The sequence below is a fragment of the Camelus ferus genome, chromosome 36, assembly GCF_009834535.1.
Source record: "Camelus ferus isolate YT-003-E chromosome 36, BCGSAC_Cfer_1.0, whole genome shotgun sequence".
Taxonomy (NCBI): Eukaryota; Metazoa; Chordata; class Mammalia; order Artiodactyla; family Camelidae; genus Camelus; species Camelus ferus.
In genome coordinates this window covers 3,542,773-3,564,274 of record NC_045731.1, presented here as the reverse complement: position 1 = coordinate 3,564,274, position 21,502 = coordinate 3,542,773, and positions in this window count along the sequence as shown.

The window sequence follows — 21,502 nt, the reverse complement described above, 5'->3', positions numbered from 1 at the left end:
CTAGATGAACGAACGTCTCTCCACATGCTCATTTTGAGAGATAATTATGTGTGAAAGCCGTCCTTCACCTAGCTTGTTGGGAACACAAAGTTTCTTTTCAGTTGCTAACTCCACTCCAGACATATATAGGGGAGGTACGAGCTCCAACTCGGTGTTACAGTGAAAACTGCAGGAACTTCTAACCGGCACTAGGAAACAGACTGAGAAACCAGAGTACAAGTTTCAACTGCAACCCGTTCCCTTTGTGCTAGATGAACGAACGTCTCTCCACATGCTCAGTTCTGAGAGATAAGTGTGTGTGAAAGCCGGCCTTCACCTAGCATTTTGTGAGCACAAAATTTCTTTTCACTTGCAAATTCCACTCCATAAATATATATATGGGGAGGTACGAGTTCCAACTCGGTTTTACAGTGAATACTGCAGTAACATCAAACGGGCAGTAGGAAACATACTTAAAAACCAGAGTAAAAGTTTTCCTGCAATCCGTTCCCTTTGTGCTTGATGAACGAAAGTCTCTCCACATGCTAAGTTCTGAGAGATAAGTGTGAGTGAAAGCCGTCCTTCACATAGATTGTTGGGAACACAAAGTTTCTTTACACTTGCAAACTAAAATCCATACATATATATGGGGAGGTTCGAGGTCCAATCTCGGATTTACAGTGAAAACTGCAGGAAATTCAAACCGGCTCTAGGAAACAGACTGAGAAACCAGAGTAAATGTTTCTCCTGCAACCCGTTCCTTTGTGCTAGATGAACGAACGTCTCTCCACATGCTCAGTTCTGAGAGGTAAGTGTGTTTGAAAGCCGTCCTTCACCTAGCTTGTTGGGAACACAAAGTTTATTTTCAGTTGCAAACTCCACTCCATAAATATATATGGGGAGCTACGAGCTCCAAGTCGGTTTTACAGTGAAAACTGCAGGAACTTCACACCGGCACTAGGAAACAGACTGAGAAATCAGAGAAAAAGTTTCTCCTGCAAACCGTTCCATTTGTGCTAGATGAACGAACGTCTCTCCACATGCTCAGTTCTGAGAGATAAGTGTGTATGAAAGCCGAACTTCACCTAGCTTGTTGGGAACACAATGTTTCTTTTCACTTGCAAACACCACTCCATACATATATAGGGGAGGTACTAGCTCCAAATCGGTTTTACAGTGAAAACTGCAGGAACTTAAAACCGGCACTAGGAAAGAGACTGAGAAACCAGAGTAAAAGTTTCTCTTGCAAACCTTTCACTTTGAGCAAGATGAACGAACATCTCTCCATATGCTCAGTTCTGAGAGATAAGTGTGTGTGAAAGCCGTCCTTCAACTACCTTGTTGGGAACACAAATTTTCTTTTCAGTTGCAAACTCCACTCCATACATAAATAAGGGTTGGTAAGAGCTCCAACTCGGTTTTACAGTGAAGACTGCAGGAACTTCAAACCGGCACTAGGAAACACACTGAGAAACCAGAATTAATTTCCCCTGCAACCCGTTCCCTTTGTGCTAGATGAACGAACGTCTCTCCACATGCTCAGTTCTGAGAGTTAAGTGTGTTTGAAAGCCGTCCTTCACCTAGCTTGTTGGGAACACAAAGTTACTTTTCAGTTCCAAACTCCACTCCAAACATATATATGTTGAGGTACGAGATCCAAGTCTGTTTTACAGTGAAAACTGCAGGAAATTCAAACCGGCAGTAGGAAAAAGACTGAGAAATCAGAGTAAAAGTTTCTCCTGCAAACCGTTCCCTTTGTGCTAGATGAACGAACGTCTCTCCACATGCTCAGTTCTGAGAGATAAGTGTGTGTGAAAGCCTTCCTTCACCTAGCATGATGGGAACACAATGTTTCTTTTCACTTGCAAACCCCACTCCTTACATATATATGGGGAGGTACGAGCTCCAACTCGGTTTTACAGGGAAAACTGCAGGAACTTCAAACCGGCACTAGGAAACACCCTGAGAAACCAGAAAAAATTTCCTCCGCAACCCGTTCCCTTTGTGCTAGATTAACGAACGTCTCTCCACATGCTCAGTTCTCAGAGATAAGTGTGTGTGAAAGCCGTCCTTCACCTAGCTTGTTGGGAACACAAAGATTTCTTTTCAGTTGCAAACTCCATTCCATACATATATATGGGGAGGTATGAGCTCCAACTCGGATTTACAGTGATAACTGCAGGAAATTCAAACCGGCACTAGGAAACAGACTGAGAAACCAGAGTAAAAGTTTCCCCTGCAACCCGTTCCCTTTGTGCTAAATGAAAGAAAGTCTCTCCACATGATCTGTTCTGAGAGATAAATGTGTGTGAAAGCCGTCCTTCACTTAGCTTGTTGGGAACACAAAGTTTCTTTTCAGTTGCAAACTCCACTCCATACATATATAGGGGAGGTACGAGCTCCAACTCGGTTTTACAGTGAAAACTGCAGGAACTTCTAACCGGCACTAGGAAACAGACTGAGAAACCAGAGTAAAACTTTCAATTGCAACCCGTTCCCTTTGTGCTAGATGAACGAACGTCTCTCCACATGCTCAGTTCTGAGAGATAAGTTTGTGTGAAAGCCTGCCTTCACCTAGCTTTTTGTGAGCACAAAATTTCTTTTCACTTGCAAATTCCACTCCATAAATATATATATGGGGAGGTACGAGTTCCAACTCGGTTTTACAGTGAATACTGCAGGAACATCAAACCGGCAGTAGGAAACAGACTTAAAAACCAGAGTAAAAGTTTTCCTGCAATCCGTTCCCTTTGTGCTTGATGAACGAAAGTCTCTCCACATGCTAAGTTCTGAGAGATAAGTGTGAGTGAAAGCCGTCCTTCACATAGATTGTTGGGAACACAAAGTTTCTTTACACTTGCAAACTAAAATCCATACATATATATGGGGAGGTTCGAGCTCCATCACGGATTTACAGTGAAAACTGCAGGAAATTCAAACCGGCTCTAGGAAACAGACTGAGAAACCAGAGTAAATGTTTCTCCTGCAACCCGTTCCTTTGTGCTAGATGAACGAACGTCTCTCCACATGCTCAGTTCTGAGAGGTAAGTGTGTTTGAAAGCCGTCCTTCACCTAGCTTGTTGGGAACACAAAGTTTATTTTCAGTTGCAAACTCCACTCCATACATATATATGGGGAGGTACGAGCTCCAACTCGGTTTTACAGTGAAAACTGCTGGAACTTCAAACGGGCACTAGGAAACCGACTGAGAAACCAGAGTTAAAATTTCACCTGCAACCCGTTCCCTTTGTGCTAGATGAACGAAAGTCTCTCCAAATGCTCAGTTCTGAGAGATAAGTGTGTGTGAAACCCGTCCTTCACCTAACTTGTTGGGAACACAAAGTTTCTTTTCAGTTGCAAACTCCACTCCATACATATATATGGGGAGGTACGAGCTCCATCTCCGTTTTACAGTGAAAATGCTGGAACTTCAACCCGGCACAAGGAAAAAGACTGAGAAACCAGAGTAGCAGTTTCTCCTGCAACCCTTTCCCTTTGTGCTAGATGAACGAACGTCTCTGCCCATGCTCAGTTCTGAGAGACAATTGTGTATGAAAGCCGTAGTTCACCTAGCTTTTTGGGAACACAAAGTTACTTTTCACTTGCAAACTCCACTCCATACATATGTATGGGGAGGAACGAGGTCCAACTCGGTTTTAAAGTGAAAACTGCTGGAACTTCAAACGGGCACTAGGAAGCAGACTGAGAAACCAGAGAAAAAGTTTCCCCTGCAACCCATTCCCTTTGTGCTAAATGAAAGAAAGTCTCTCCACATGATCTGTTCTGAGAGATAAATGTGTGTGAAAGCCGTCCTTCACCTAGCTTGTTGGGAACACAAAGTTTCTTTTAGTTGCAAACTCCACTCCATACATATATAGGGGAGGTACGAGCTCCAACTCGGTTTTACAGTGAAAACTGCAGGAACTTCAAACCGGCACTAGGAAACAGACTGAGAAACCAGAGTAAAAGTTTCACCTGCAACCCGTTCCCTCTGTGCTAGATGAACGAACGTCTCTCCACATGCTCATTTCTGAGAGATAAGTATGTGTGAAAGCCGTCCTTCACCTAGCTTGTTGGGAACACAAAATTTCTTTTCACTTGCAAATTCCACTCCATAAATATATATATGGGGAGGTACGAGTTCCAACTCGGTTTTACAGTGAATACTGCATGAACATCAAACGGGCAGTAGGAAACATACTTAAAAACCAGAGTAAAAGTTTTCCTGCAATCCGTTCCCTTTGTGCTTGATGAACGAAAGTCTCTCCACATGCTAAGTTCTGAGAGATAAGTGTGAGTGAAAGCCGTCCTTCACATAGATTGTTGGGAACACAAAATTTCTTTACACTTGCAAACTAAAATCCATACATATATATGGGGAGGTTCGAGGTCCATCTCGGATTTACAGTGAAAACTGCAGGAAATTCAAACCGGATCTAGGAAACAGACTGAGAAACCAGAGTAAATGTTTCTCCTGCAACCCGTTCCTTTGTGCTAGATGAACGAACGTCTCTCCACATGCTCAGTTCTGAGAGGTAAGTGTGTTTGAAAGCCGTCCTTCACCTAGCTTGTTGGGAACACAAAGTTTATTTTCAGTTGCAAACTCCACTCCATACATATATATGGGGAGCTACGAGCTCCAAGTCGGTTTTACAGTGAAAACTGCAGGAACTTCAAACCGGCACTAGGAAACAGACTGAGAAATCAGAGAAAAAGTTTCTCCTGCAAACCGTTCCATTTGTGCTAGATGAACGAACGTCTCTCCACATGCTCAGTTCTGAGAGATAAGTGTGTATGAAAGCCGAACTTCACCTAGCTTGTTGGGAACACAATGTTTCTTTTCACTTGCAAACACCACTCCATACCTATATAGGGGAGGTACTAGCTCCAAATCGGTTTTACAGTGAAAACTGCAGGAACTTCAAACCGGCACTAGGAAAGAGACTGAGAAACCAGAGTAAAAGTTTCTCTTGCAACCCTTTCACTTTGAGCAAGATGAACGAACATCTCTCCATATGCTCAGTTCTGAGAGATAAGTGTGTGTGAAAGCCGTCCTTCAACTAGCTTGTTGGGAACACAAATTTTCTTTTCAGTTGCAAACTCCACTCCATACATAAATAAGGGTTGGTAAGAGCTCCAACTCGGTTTTACAGTGAAGACTGCAGGAACTTCAAACCGGCACTAGGAAACACACTGAGAAACCAGAATTAATTTCCCCTGCAACCCGTTCCCTTTGTGCTAGATGAACGAACGTCTCTCCACATGCTCAGTTCTGAGAGTTAAGTGTGTTTGAAAGCCGTCCTTCACCTAGCTTGTTGGGAACACAAAGTTACTTTTCAGTTCCAAACTCCACTCCAAACATATATATGTTGAGGTACGAGCTCCAAGTCTGTTTTACAGTGAAAACTGCAGGAAATTCAAACCGTCAGTAGGAAAAAGACTGAGAAATCAGAGTAAAAGTTTCTCCTGCAAACAGTTCCCTTTGTGCTAGATGAACGAACGTCTCTCCACATGCTCAGTTCTGAGAGATAAGTGTGTGTGAAAGCCTTCCTTCACCTAGCATGATGGGAACACAATGTTTCTTTTCACTTGCAAACCCCACTCCTTACATATATATGGGGAGGTACGAGCTCCAACTCGGTTTTACAGGGAAAACTGCAGGAACTTCAAACCGGCACTAGGAAACACACTGAGAAACCAGAAAAAATTTCCCCCGCAACCCGTTCCCTTTGTGCTAGATTAACGAACGTCTCTCCACATGCTCAGTTCTCAGAGATAAGCGTGTGTGAAAGCCGTCCTTCACCTAGCTTGTTGGGAACACAAAGATTTTTTTCAGTTGCAAACTCCATTCCATACATATATATGGGGAGGTATGAGCTCCAACTCGGATTTACAGTGAAAACTGCAGGAACTTCAAACCGGCACTAGGAAACAGACTGAGAAACCAGAGAAAAAGTTTCCCCTGCAACCCGTTCCCTTTGTGCTAAATGAAAGAAAGTCTCTCCACATGATCTGTTCTGAGAGATAAATGTGTGTGAAAGCCGTCCTTCACTTAGCTTGTTGGGAACACAAAGTTTCTTTTCAGTTGCAAACTCCACTCCATACATATATAGGGGAGGTACGAGCTCCAACTCGGTTTTACAGTGAAAACTGCAGGAACTTCTAACCGGCACTAGGAAACAGACTGAGAAACCAGAGTAAAAGTTTCAATTGCAACCCGTTCCCTTTTTGCTAGATGAACGAACGTCTCTCCACATGCTCAGTTCTGAGAGATAAGTGTGTGTGAAAGCCGGCCTTCACCTAGCTTTTTGTGAGCACAAAATTTCTTTTCACTTGCAAATTCCACTCCATAAATATATATATGGGGAGGTACGAGTTCCAACTCGGTTTTACAGTGAATACTGCAGGAACATCAAACCGGCAGTAGGAAACAGACTTAAAAACCAGAGTAAAAGTTTTCCTGCAATCCGTTCCCTTTGTGCTTGATGAACGAAAGTCTCTCCACATGCTAAGTTCTGAGAGATAAGTGTGAGTGAAAGCCGTCCTTCACATAGATTGTTGGGAACACAAAGTTTCTTTACACTTGCAAACTAAAATCCATACATATATATGGGGAGGTTCGAGCTCCATCTCGGATTTACAGTGAAAACTGCAGGAAATTCAAACCAGCTCTAGGAAACAGACTGAGAAATCAGAGAAAAAGTTTCTCCTGCAAACCGTTCCATTTGTGCTAGATGAACGAACGTCTCTCCACATGCTCAGTTCTGAGAGATAAGTGTGTGTGAAAGCCGGCCTTCACCTAGCTTGTTGGGAACACAATGTTTCTTTTCACTTGCAAACACCACTCCATACATATATAGGGGAGGTACTAGCTCCAAATCGGTTTTACAGTGAAAACTGCAGGAACTTCAAACCGGCACTAGGAAAGAGACTGAGAAACCAGAGTAAAAGTTTCTCCTGCAACCCTTTCACTTTGAGCAAGATGAACGAACATCTCTCCATATGCTCAGTTCTGAGAGATAAGTGTGTGTGAAAGCCGTCCTTCAACTAGCTTGTTGGGAACACAAAGTTTCTTTTCAGTTCCAAACTCCAGTCCATACATATATATGGGGAGGTGCGAGCTCTAAGTCGGTTTTACAGTGAAAACTGCAGAAACTTCAAACCGGCATTAGGAAACAGTGTGAGAAATCAAGTACAAGTTTCACCTGCAAACCATTCCCTTTGTGCTAGATGAACGAACGTCTCTCCACATTCTCAGTTCTGAGAGATAAGTGTGTGTGAAAGCCGTCCTTCACCTAGCTTGTTGGGAACACAAAGTTTCTTTTTACTTGCAAACTCCACTCCATACATATATATGGGGAGGTACGAGCTCAAACTCGGTTTACTGTGAAAACTGCAGGAACTTCTAAACGGCAATATGAAACAGACAGAGAAACCAGAGTAAAAGGTTCTCCAGCAACCCTTTCCCTTTGTGTTAAATGAACGAACGTATCTCCACATGCTAATATCTGAGAGATAATTGTGTGTGAAAGCCGTCCTTCACATAGCTTGTTGGGAACAGAAAGTTTCTTTTCACTTGCAAACTCCACTCCATACATATATATGGGGAAGTACGAGCTCCAACTCGGTTTTACAGTGAAAACTGCTGGAAATTCAAACCGGCACTAGGAAACAGACTGAGAAACCAGAGTAAATTTTCTCCTGCAACCCATTCCCTTTGTGCTAGATGAACGAACGTCTCTCCACATGCTCAGTTCTGAGAGATAAGTGTGTTTGAAAGCCGTCCTTCACCTAGCTTGTTGGGAACACAAAGTTTCTTTTCACTTGCAAATTCCACTCCATACATGTATATATGGGGAGGTACGAGCTCCAACCCTGTTTTACTGTGAAAACTGCAGGAAATTCAAACCGTCAGTAGGAAAAAGACTGAGAAATCAGAGTAAAAGTTTCTCCTGCAAACCGTTCCCTTTGTGCTAGATGAACGAACGTCTCTCCACATGCTCAGTTCTGAGAGATAAGTGTGTGTGAAAGCCTTCCTTCACCTAGCATGATGGGAACACAATGTTTCTTTTCACTTGCAAACCCCACTCCTTACATATATATGGGGAGGTACGAGCTCCAAATCTGTTTTACAGGGAAAACTGCAGGAACTTCAAACCGGCACTAGGAAACACACTGAGAAACCAGAAAAAATTTCCTCCGCAAACCGTTCCCTTTGTGCTAGATTAACGAACGTCTCTCCACATGCTCAGTTCTCAGAGATAAGTGTGTGTGAAAGCCGTCCTTCACCTAGCTTGTTGGGAACACAAAGATTCTTTTCAGTTGCAAACTCCATTCCATACATATATATGGGGAGGTATGAGCTCCAACTCGGATTTACAGTGAAAACTGCAGGAACTTCAAACCGGCACTAGGAAACAGACTGAGAAACCAGAGAAAAAGTTTCCCCTGCAACCCGTTCCCTTTGTGCTAAATGAAAGAATGTCTCTCCACATGATCTCTTCTGAGAGATAAATGTGTGTGAAAGCCGTCCTTCACTTAGCTTGTTGGGAACACAAAGTTTCTTTTCAGTTGCAAACTCCACTCCATACATATATAGGGGAGGTACGAGCTCCAACTCGGTTTTACAGTGAAAACTGCAGGAACTTCTAACCGGCACTAGGAAACAGACTGAGAAACCAGAGTAAAAGTTTCAATTGCAACCCGTTCCCTTTGTGCTAGATGAACGAACGTCTCTCCACATGCTCAGTTCTGAGAGATAAGTGTGTGTGAAAGCCGGCCTTCACCTAGCTTTTTGTGAGCACAAAATTTCTTTTCACTTGCAAATTCCACTCCATAAATATATATATGGGGAGGTACGAGTTCCAACTCGGTTTTACAGTGAATACTGCAGGAACATCAAACCGGCAGTAGGAAACAGACTTAAAAACCAGAGTAAAAGTTTTCCTGCAATCCGTTCCCTTTGTGCTTGATGAACGAAAGTCTCTCCACATGCTAAGTTCTGAGAGACAAGTGTGAGTGAAAGCCGTCCTTCACATAGATTGTTGGGAACACAAAGTTTCTTTACACTTGCAAACTAAAATCCATACATATATATGGGGAGGTTCGAGCTCCATCTCGGATTTACAGTGAAAACTGCAGGAAATTCAAACCGGCTCTAGGAAACAGACTGAGAAACCAGAGTAAATGTTTCTCCTGCAACCCATTCCTTTGTGCTAGATGAACGAACGTCTCTCCACATGCTCAGTTCTGAGAGGTAAGTGTGTTTGAAAGCCGTCCTTCACCTAGCTTGTTGGGAACACAAAGATTATTTTCAGTTGCAAACTCCACTCCATACATATATATGGGGAGGTACGAGCTCCAACTCGGTTTTACAGTGAAAACTGCTGGAACTTCAAACGGGCACTAGGAAACCGACTGAGAAACCAGAGTTAAAATTTCACCTGCAACCCGTTCCCTTTGTGCTAGATGAACGAAAGTCTCTCCAAATGCTCAGTTCTGAGAGATTATTGTGTGTGAAACCCGTCCTTCACCTAACTTGTTGGGAACACAAAGTTTCTTTTCAGTTCCAAACTCCAGTCCATAAATATATATGGGGAGGTGCGAGCTCTAAGTCGGTTTTACAGTGAAAACTGCAGAAACTTCAAACCGGCATTAGGAAACAGTGTGAGAAATCAAGTACAAGTTTCACCTGCAAACCATTCCCTTTGTGCTAGATGAACGAACGTCTCTCCACATTCTCAGTTCTGAGAGATAAGTGTGTGTGAAAGCCGTCCTTCACCTAGCTTGTTGGGAACACAAAGTTTCTTTTTACTTGCAAACTCCACTCCATACATATATATGGGGAGGTACGAGCTCAAACTCTTTTTACTGTGAAAACTGCAGGAACTTCAAAACGGCAATATGAAACAGACAGAGAAACCAGAGTAAAAGGTTCTCCAGCAACCCTTTCCCTTTGTGTTAAATGAACGAACGTATCTCCACATGCTAATATCTGAGAGATAATTGTGTGTGAAAGCCGTCCTTCACATAGCTTGTTGGGAACAGAAAGTTTCTTTTCACTTGCAAACTCCAATCCATACATATATATGGGGAAGTACGAGCTCCAACTCGGTTTTACAGTGAAAACTGCTGGAACTTCAAACCGGCACTAGGAAACAGACTGAGAAACCAGAGTAAATTTTCTCCTGCAACCCATTCCCTTTGTGCTAGATGAACGAACGTCTCTCCACATGCTCAGTTCTGAGAGATAAGTGTGTTTGAAAGCCGTCCTTCACCTAGCTTGTTGGGAACACAAAGTTTCTTTTCACTTGCAAATTCCACTCCATACATGTATATATGGGGAGGTACGAGCTCCAACCCTGTTTTACTGTGAAAACTGCAGGAAATTCAAACCGTCAGTAGGAAAAAGACTGAGAAATCAGAGTAAAAGTTTCTCCTGCAAACCGTTCCCTTTGTGCTAGATGAACGAACGTCTCTCCACATGCTCAGTTCTGAGAGATAAGTGTGTGTGAAAGCCTTCCTTCACCTAGCATGATGGGAACACAATGTTTCTTTTCACTTGCAAACCCCACTCCTTACATATATATGGGGAGGTACGAGCTCCAACTCTGTTTTACAGGGAAAACTGCAGGAACTTCAAACCGGCACAGGGAAAAACCCTGAGAAACCAGAAAAAATTTCCTCCGCAACCCGTTCCCTTTGTGCTAGATTAACGAACGTCTCTCCACATGCTCAGTTCTCAGAGATAAGTGTGTGTGAAAGCCGTCCTTCACCTAGCTTGTTGGGAACACAAAGATTCTTTTCAGTTGCAAACTCCATTCCATACATATATATGGGGAGGTATGAGCTCCAACTCGGATTTACAGTGAAAACTGCAGGAACTTCAAACCGGCACTAGGAAACAGACTGAGAAACCAGAGAAAAAGTTTCCCCTGCAACCCGTTCCCTTTGTGCTAAATGAAAGAAAGTTTCTCCACATGATCTGTTCTGAGAGATAAATGTGTGTGAAAGCCGTCCTTCACTTAGCTTGTTGGGAACACAAAGTTTCTTTTCAGTTGCAAACTCCACTCCATACATATATAGGGGAGGTACGAGCTCCAACTCGGTTTTACAGTGAAAACTGCAGGAACTTCTAACCGGCACTAGGAAACAGACTGAGAAACCAGAGTAAAAGTTTCAATTGCAACCCGTTCCCTTTGTGCTAGATGAACGAACGTCTCTCCACATGCTCAGTTCTGAGAGATAAGTGTGTGTGAAAGCCGGCCTTCACCTAGCTTTTTGTGAGCACAAAATTTCTTTTCACTTGCAAATTCCACTCCATAAATATATATATGAGGAGGTACGAGTTCTAACTCGGTTTTACAGTGAATACTGCAGGAACATCAAACCGGCAGTAGGAAACAGACTTAAAAACCAGAGTAAAAGTTTTCCTGCAATCCGTTCCCTTTGTGCTTGATGAACGAAAGTCTCTCCACATGCTAAGTTCTGAGAGACAAGTGTGAGTGAAAGCCGTCCTTCACATAGATTGTTGGGAACACAAAGTTTCTTTACACTTGCAAACTAAAATCCATACATATATATGGGGAGGTTCGAGCTCCATCTCGGATTTACAGTGAAAACTGCAGGAAATTCAAACCGGCTCTAGGAAACAGACTGAGAAACCAGAGTAAATGTTTCTCCTGCAACCCGTTCCTTTGTGCTAGATGAACGAACGTCTCTCCACATGCTCAGTTCTGAGAGGTAAGTGTGTTTGAAAGCCGTCCTTCACCTAGCTTGTTGGGAACACAAAGTTTATTTTCAGTTGCAAACTCCACTCCATACATATATATGGGGAGGTACGAGCTCCAACTCGGTTTTACAGTGAAAACTGCTGGAACTTCAAACAGGCACTAGGAAACCGACTGAGAAACCAGAGTTAAAATTTCACCTGCAACCCGTTCCCTTTGTGCTAGATGAACGAAAGTCTCTCCAAATGCTCAGTTCTGAGAGATAATTGTGTGTGAAACCCGTCCTTCACCTAACTTGTTGGGAACACAAAGTTTCTTTTCAGTTGCAAACTCCACTCCATGCATATATATGGGGAGGTACGAGCTCCATCTCCGTTTTACAGTGAAAATGCCGGAACTTCAACCCGGCACAAGGAAAAAGACTGAGAAACCAGAGTAGCAGTTTCTCCTGCAACCCTTTCCCTTTGTGCTAGATGAACGAACGTCTCTGCCCATGCTCAGTTCTGAGAGATAATTGTGTTTGAAAGCCGTAGTTCACCTAGCTTTTTGGGAACACAAAGTTACTTTTCACTTGCAAACTCCACTCCATACGTATGTATGGGGAGGAACGAGGTCCAACTCGGTTTTAAAGTGAAAACTGCTGGACCTTCAAACGGGCACTAGGAAGCAGACTGAGAAACCAGAGAAAAAGTTTCCCCTGCAACCCATTCCCTTTGTGCTAAATGAAAGAAGTCTCTCCACATGATCTGTTCTGAGAGATAAATGTGTGTGAAAGCCGTCCTTCACTTAGCTTGTTGGGAACACAAAGTTTCTTTTCAGTTGCAAACTCCACTCCATACATATATAGGGGAGGTACGAGCTCCAACTCGGTTTTACAGTGAAAACTGCAGGAACTTCTAACCGGCACTAGGAAACAGACTGAGAATCCAGAGTAAAAGTTTCAATTGCAACACGTTCCCTTTGTGCTAGATGAACGAACGTCTCTCCACATGCTCAGTTCTGAGAGATAAGTGTGTGTGAAAGCCGGCCTTCACCTAGCTTTTTGTGAGCACAAAATTTCTTTTCACTTGCAAATTCCACTCCATAAATATATATATGGGGAGGTACGAGTTCCAACTCGGTTTTACAGTGAATACTGCAGGAACATCAAACCGGCAGTAGGAAACAGACTTAAAAACCAGAGTAAAAGTTTTCCTGCAATCCGTTCCCTTTGTGCTTGATGAACGAAAGTCTCTCCACATGCTAAGTTCTGAGAGATAAGTGTGAGTGAAAGCCGTCCTTCACATAGATTGTTGGGAACACAAAGTTTCTTTACACTTGCAAACTAAAATCCATACATATATATGGGGAGGTTCGAGCTCCATCTCGGATTTACAGTGAAAACTGCAGGAAATTCAAACCGGCTCTAGGAAACAGACTGAGAAACCAGAGTAAATGTTTCTCCTGCAACCCGTTCCTTTGTGCTAGATGAACGAACGTCTCTCCACATGCTCAGTTCTGAGAGGTAAGTGTGTTTGAAAGCCGTCCTTCACCTAGCTTGTTGGGAACACAAAGTTTATTTTCAGTTGCAAAATCCACTCCATACATATATATGGGGAGATACGAGCTCCAAGTCGGTTTTACAGTGAAAACTGCAGGAACTTCAAACCGGCACTAGGAAACAGACTGAGAAATCAGAGAAAAAGTTTCTCCTGCAAACCGTTCCATTTGTGCTAGATGAACGAACGTCTCTCCACGTGCTCAGTTCTGAGAGATAAGTGTGTGTGAAAGCCGGCCTTCACCTAGCTTGTTGGGAACACAATGTTTCTTTTCACTTGCAAACACCACTCCATACATATATAGGGGAGGTACTAGCTCCAAATCGGTTTTACAGTGAAAACTGCAGGAACTTCAAAGCGGCACTAGGAAAGAGACTGAGAAACCAGAGTAAAAGTTTCTCCTGCAACCCTTTCACTTTGAGCAAGATGAACGAACATCTCTCCATATGCTCAGTTCTGAGAGATAAGTGTGTGTGAAAGCCGTCCTTCAACTAGCTTGTTGGGAACACAAAGTTTCTTTTCAGTTCCAAACTCCAGTCCATACATATATATGGGGAGGTGCGAGCTCTAAGTCGGTTTTACAGTGAAAACTGCAGAAACTTCAAACCGGCATTAGGAAACAGTGTGAGAAATCAAGTACAAGTTTCACCTGCAAACCATTCCCTTTGTGCTAGATGAACGAACGTCTCTCCACATTCTCAGTTCTGAGAGATAAGTGTGTGTGAAAGCCGTCCTTCACCTAGCTTGTTGGGAACACAAAGTTTCTTTTTACTTGCAAACTCCACTCCATACATATATATGGGGAGGTACGAGCTCAAACTCGGTTTACTGTGAAAACTGCAGGAACTTCAAAACGGCAATATGAAACAGACAGAGAAACCAGAGTAAAAGGTTCTCCAGCAACCCTTTCCCTTTGTGTTAAATGAACGAACGTATCTCCACATGCTAATATCTGAGAGATAATTGTGTGTGAAAGCCGTCCTTCACATAGCTTGTTGGGAACAGAAAGTTTCTTTTCACTTGCAAACTCCACTCCATACATATATATGGGGAAGTACAAGCTCCAACTCGGTTTTACAGTGAAAACTGCTGGAACTTCAAACCGGCACTAGGAAACAGACTGAGAATCCAGAGTAAAGGTTTCTCCTGCAACCCATTCCCTTTGTGCTAGATGAACGAACGTCTCTCCACATGCTCAGTTCTGAGAGATAAGTGTGTTTGAAAGCCGTCCTTCACCTAGCTTGTTGGGAACACAAAGTTTCTTTTCACTTGCAAATTCCACTCCATACATGTATATATGGGGAGGTACGAGCTCCAACCCTGTTTTACTATGAAAACTGCAGGAACTTCAAACCGGCACTAGGAAACAGACTGAGAAACCAGATTAAAAGTTTTTCCTGCAATCCGTTCCCTTTGTGCTTGATGAACGAACTTCTCTCCACATGCTCAGTTCTGAAAGATAAGTGTGTGTGAAAGCCGTCCTTCACATAGCTTGTTGGGAACACAAAATTTCTTTTACTTTCAAACTCCACTCCATACATATATATGGGGAGGTACGAGCTCCAACTCAGATTTACAGTGAAAACTGCAGTAACTTCAAACCGGCACTAGGAAAAATACTGAGAAACCAAAGTAAAAGTTTCTCCTGCAACCCGTTCCCTTTGTGCTAGATGAACGAACGTCTCTCCACATGATCAGTTCTGAGACAAAAGTATGTTTGAAAGCCGTCATTCACATAGCTTGTTGGGAACACAAAGTTTCTTTTCAGTTGCAAACTCCACTCCATAAATATATATGTGGAGGTACGAGTTCCAAATCGGGTTTACAGTGAAAACTGCTGGAACTTCAAACCGGCACTAGGAAACAGACTGAGAAACCAGAGTAAAAGTTTCTCCAGCAATCCGTTCCCTTTGTGCTAGATGAACGAACGTCTCTCCACATGCTCTGTTCTGAGAGATAAGTGTGTGTGAAAGCCGTCCTTCAACTAGATTGTTTGGAACACAAAGTTTCTTTTCAGTTGCAAACTCCAGTCCATACATATATATGGGGAGGTACGAGCTCCAACTCGGTTTTACAGTGAAAACTGCAGGAACTTCAAACTGGCACTAGGAAACAGACTGAGAACCCAGAGTAATATTTTCCCCTGCAAACCGTTCCCTTTGTGCTAGATGAACGAACGTCTCCCCACATGCTCAGTTCTGAGAGGAAATTGTGTTTGAAAGCCGCCCTTCACCTAGCTTTTTGGGAACACAAAGTTTCTTTTCACTTGCAAACTCCAATCCATATATATATATGGGAGGTACTAGCTCCAAATCGGTTTTACAGTGAAAACTGCAGGAACTTCAAACCGGCACTAGGAAAGAGACTGAGAAACCAGAGTAAAAGTTTCTCCTGCAACCCTTTCACTTTGAGCAAGATGAACGAACATCTCTCCATATGCTCAGTTCTGAGAGATACGTGTGTGTGAAAGCCGTCCTTCAACTAGCTTGTTGGGAACACAAAGTTTCTTTTCAGTTCCAAACTCCAGTCCATACATATATATGGGGAGGTGCGAGCTCTAAGTCGGTTTTACAGTGAAAACTGCAGAAACTTCAAACCGGCATTAGGAAACAGTGTGAGAAATCAAGTACAAGTTTCACCTGCAAACCATTCCCTTTGTGCTAGATGAACGAACGTCTCTCCACATTCTCAGTTCTGAGAGATAAGTGTGTGTGAAAGCCGTCCTTCACCTAGCTTGTTGTGAACACAAAGTTTCTTTTTACTTGCAAACTCCACTCCATACATATATATGGGGAGGTACGAGCTCAAACTCGGTTTACTGTGAAAACTGCAGGAACTTCAAAACGGCAATATGAAACAGACAGAGAAACCAGAGTAAAAGGTTCTCCAGCAACCCTTTCCCTTTGTGTTAAATGAACGAACGTATCTCCACATGCTAATATCTGAGAGATAATTGTGTGTGAAAGCCGTCCTTCACATAGCTTGTTGGGAACACAAAATTTCTTTTACTTTCAAACTCCACTCCATACATATATATGGGGAGGTACGAGCTCCAACTCAGATTTACAGTGAAAACTGCAGTAACTTCAAACCGGCACTAGGAAAAATACTGAGAAACCAAAGTAAAAGTTTCTCCTGCAACCCGTTCCCTTTGTGCTAGATGAACGAACGTCTCTCCACATGATCAGTTCTGAGACAAAAGTATGTTTGAAAGCCGTCATTCACATAGCTTGTTGGGAACACACAGTTTCTTTTCAGTTGCAAACTCCACTCCATAAATATATATGTGGAGGTACGAGTTCCAAATCGGGTTTACAGTGAAAACTGCTGGAACTTCAAACCGGCACTAGGAAACAGACTGAGAAACCAGAGTAAAAGTTTCTCCAGCAATCCGTTCCCTTTGTGCTAGATGAACGAACGTCTCTCCACATGCTCTGTTCTGAGAGATAAGTGTGTGTGAAAGCCGTCCTTCAACTAGATTGTTTGGAACACAAAGTTTCTTTTCAGTTGCAAACTCCAGTCCATACATATATATGGGGAGGTACGAGCTCCAACTCGGTTTTACAGTGAAAACTGCAGGAACTTCAAACTGGCACTAGGAAACAGACTGAGAACCCAGAGTAATATTTTCCCCTGCAAAACCGTTCCCTTTGTGCTAGATGAACGAACGTCTCCCCACATGCTCAGTTCTGAGAGGAAATTGTGTTTGAAAGCCGCCCTTCACCTAGCTTTTTGGGAACACAAAGTTTCTTTTCACTTGCAAACTCCAATCCATATATATATATGGGAGGGTACTAGCTCCAAATCGTTTTTACAGTGAAAACTGCAGGAACTTCAAACCGGCACTAGGAAAGAGACTGAGAAACCAGAGTAAAAGTTTCTCCTGCAACCCTTTCACTTTGAGCAAGATGAACGAACATCTCTCCATATGCTCAGTTCTGAGAGATACGTGTGTGTGAAAGCCGTCCTTCAACTAGCTTGTTGGGAACACAAAGTTTCTTTTCAGTTCCAAACTCCAGTCCATACATATATATGGGGAGGTGCGAGCTCTAAGTCGGTTTTACAGTGAAAACTGCAGAAACTTCAAACCGGCATTAGGAAACAGTGTGAGAAATCAAGTACAAGTTTCACCTGCAAACCATTCCCTTTGTGCTAGATGAACGAACGTCTCTCCACATTCTCAGTTCTGAGAGATAAGTGTGTGTGAAAGCCGTCCTTCACCTAGCTTGTTGTGAACACAAAGTTTCTTTTTACTTGCAAACTCCACTCCATACATATATATGGGGAGGTACGAGCTCAAACTCGGTTTACTGTGAAAACTGCAGGAACTTCAAAACGGCAATATGAAACAGACAGAGAAACCAGAGTAAAAGGTTCTCCAGCAACCCTTTCCCTTTGTGTTAAATGAACGAACGTATCTCCACATGCTAATATCTGAGAGATAATTGTGTGTGAAAGCCGTCCTTCACATAGCTTGTTGGGAACAGAAAGTTTCTTTTCACTTGCAAACTCCACTCCATACATATATATGGGGGAAGTACAAGCTCCAACTCGGTTTTACAGTGAAAACTGCTGGAACTTCAAACCGGCACTAGGAAACAGACTGAGAAACCAGAGTAAAGGTTTCTCCTGCAACCCATTCCCTTTGTGCTAGATGAACGAACGTCTCTCCACATGCTCAGTTCTGAGAGATAAGTGTGTTTGAAAGCCGTCCTTCACCTAGCTTGTTGGGAACACAAAGTTTCTTTTCACTTGCAAATTCCACTCCATACATGTATATATGGGGAGGTACGAGCTCCAACCCTGTTTACTGTGAAAACTGCAGGAACTTCAAACCGGCACTAGGAAACAGACTGAGAAACCAGATTAAAAGTTTTTCCTGCAATCCGTTCCCTTTGTGCTTGATGAACGAACTTCTCTCCACATGCTCAGTTCTGAAAGATAAGTGTGTGTGAAAGCCGTCTTCACATAGCTTGTTGGGAACACAAAATTTCTTTTTACTTCAAACTCCACTCCATACATATATATGGGGAGGTACGAGCTCCAACTCAGATTTACAGTGAAAACTGAAGTAACTTCAAACCGGCACTAGGAAAAATACTGAGAAACCAAAGTAAAAGTTTCTCCTGCAATCCGTTCCCTTTGTGCTAGATGAACGAACGTCTCTCCACATGATCAGTTCTGAGACAAAAGTATGTTTGAAAGCCGTCATTCACATAGCTTGTTGGGAACACAAAGTTTCTTTTCAGTTGCAAAACTCCACTCCATAATATATATGTGGAGGTACGAGTTCCAAATCGGGTTTACAGTGAAAACTGCTGGAACTTCAAACCGGCACTAGGAAACAGACTGAGAAACCAGAGTAAAAGTTTCTCCAGCAATCCGTTCCCTTTGTGCTAGATGAACGAACGTCTCTCCACATGCTCTGTTCTGAGAGATAAGTGTGTGTGAAAGCCGTCCTTCAACTAGATTGTTTGGAACACAAAGTTTCTTTTCAGTTGCAAACTCCAGTCCATACATATATATGGGGAGGTACGAGCTCCAACTCGGTTTACAGTGAAAACTGCAGGAACTTCAAACTGGCACTAGGAAACAGACTGAGAACCCAGAGTAATATTTTCCCCTGCAAACCGTTCCCTTTGGTGCTAGATGAACGAACGTCTCCCCACATGCTCAGTTCTGAGAGGAAATTGTGTTTGAAAGCCGCCCTTCACCTAGCTTTTTGGGAACACAAAGTTTCTTTTCACTTGCAAACTCCAATCTATATATATATATGGGAGGTTCGAGCTCCAACTCGGTTTTACAGTGAAAACTGCTGGAACTTCATAACGGAACAAGAAACAGACTGAGAAACCAGAGTAAATGTTTCTCCGCAACCCGTTCCCTTTGTGCTAGATGAACGAACGTCTGTCCACATGCTAGGTTCTGGGAGATAAGTGTGTGGTGAAAGCCGTCCTTCAACTAGCTTGTTGGGAACACAAAATTTCATTTGAGTTCCAACTCCAATCCATAAATATATATGGGGAAGTACGTGCTGCAACTCGGTTTTACAGTGAAAACTCAGGAAATTCAAAACGACACTAGGAAACAGACTGAGAAAACAGAGTATAGTTTCTCCTGCAACCCGTTCCCTTTATGCTAGATGAACGAACGTCTCTCCACATGCTCAGTTCAGAGAGAAATTGTGTGTGATAGCCGTCCTTCACCTAGCTGTTGGGAACACAAAGTTTCTTTTCACTTGCAAACTCCACTCCATACATATATATGGGGAGGTACGAGCTCCAATCGGTTTTGACAGTGAAAACTGCTGGAACTTCAAACGGGCACTAGGAAACCGACTGAGAAACCAGAGTTAAAATTTCTCCTGCAACCGGTTCCCTTTGTGCTAGATGAACGAACGTCTCTCCAATGCTCAGTCTGAGAGATAAGTGTGTGTGAACCCGTTCCTTCACCTAACTTGTTGGGAACACAAAGTTTCTTTTCAGTTGCAAACCTCACTCCATACATATATGGGGAGGTACGAGCTCCATCTCCGTTTTACAGTGAAAAATGCCGGAACTTCAACCCGGCACAAGAAAAAGACTGAGAATCCAGATAACAGTTTCTCCTGCAACCCTCCCTTTGTGCTAGATGAACGAACGTCTCTCCCCATGCTCAGTTCTGAGAGATAATTGTGTGTGAAAGCCGTAGTTCACCTAGCTTTTTGGGAACACAAAGTTACTTTTCACTTGCAAACTCCACCCATACATATGTATGGGGAGTGAACGAGGTCCAACTCGGTTTACAGTGAAAACTGGCTGGAACTTCAACGGGCACTAGGAAGCAGACTGAGAAACCAGAGAAAAAGTTTCCCCTGCAACCCGTTGCCCTTTGTGCTAAATGAAAGAAAGTCTCTCCACATGATCTTTTCTTCTGAGAGTAAATGTGTTGTGAAAGCCATCCTTCACCTGCTTGTTCGGAACACAAAGTTTCTTTCAGTTGCAAACTCCACTCCATACATATATAGGGGAGGTACGAGCTCCAACTTGGTTTTACAGTGAAAACTGCTGAAATTCTAACCGGCACTAGGACAGACTGAGAAACCAGAGTAAAAGTTTCAACTGCAAACCGTTCCTTTGTGCTAGATGAACGAACGTCTCTCCACATGCTCAGTTCTTGAGAGATAAGTGTGTGTGAAAACCGGCCTTCACATAGCTTTGTGAACACAAAATTCTTTTCACTTGCAAATTCACTCCATAAATATATATATGGGGAGGTTCGAGTTCCAACTCTGTTTTACAGTGAATACGCAGGAACATCAAAACCGGCAGTAGGAAACAGACTTAAAAACCAGAGTAAAAGTTTTCCTGCAATCCGTTCCCTTTGTGCTTGATGAACGAAAGTCTCTCCACATGCTAAGTTCTGAGAGATAAGTGTGAGTGAAAGCCGTCCTTCACATGATGTGGGGAACACAAAGTTTCTTCTTACACTTGCAAACTAAAATCCATACATATATATGGGAGGGTCGAGATCCAACTCGGATTTACAGTGAAAACTGCAGGAAATTCAAACCGGCTCTAGGAAACAGACTGAGAAACCAGAGTAAATGTCTCCTGCAACCCGTTCCTTTGTGCTAGATGAACGAACGTCTCCCCCATGCTCAGTTTCTGAGAGGAAATTGGTTTGAAAGCGCCCTTCACCTAGCTTTTGGGAACACAAAGTTTTTTTCACACTTGCAAACTCCAATCCATATAATATATGGGAGGTTCGAGCCCAACTCGGTTTTTACAGTGAAAACTGCTGGAACTTCATAACGGCACAAGAAACAGACTGAGAAACCAGAGTAAATGTTTCTCCTGCAAACCCGTTCCCTTTGTGCTAGATGAACGAACGTCTCTCCACATGCTAGGTTCTGGGAGATAGTGTGTGTGAAAGCCGTCCTTCAACTAGCTTGTTGGAAACACAAAATTTCATTTGAGTTCCAACTCCATCCATAAATATATATGGGGAAGTACGTGCTGCAACTCGGTTTTTATACAGTGAAAACTCAGGAAATTCAACCGACACTAGGAACAGACTGAGAAAAACAGAGTAATAGTTTCTCCTGCAACCCGTTCCCTTTAATCTAGATGAACGAGACGTCTCTCCACATGCTCAGTTCAGAGAGAAAATTGTGTGTGATAGCCGTCCTTCACCTAGCTGTTGGGAACACAAAGTTTCTTTTCACTTGCAAACTCCACTCCTACATATATATGGGGAGGTACGAGCTCCAACTCG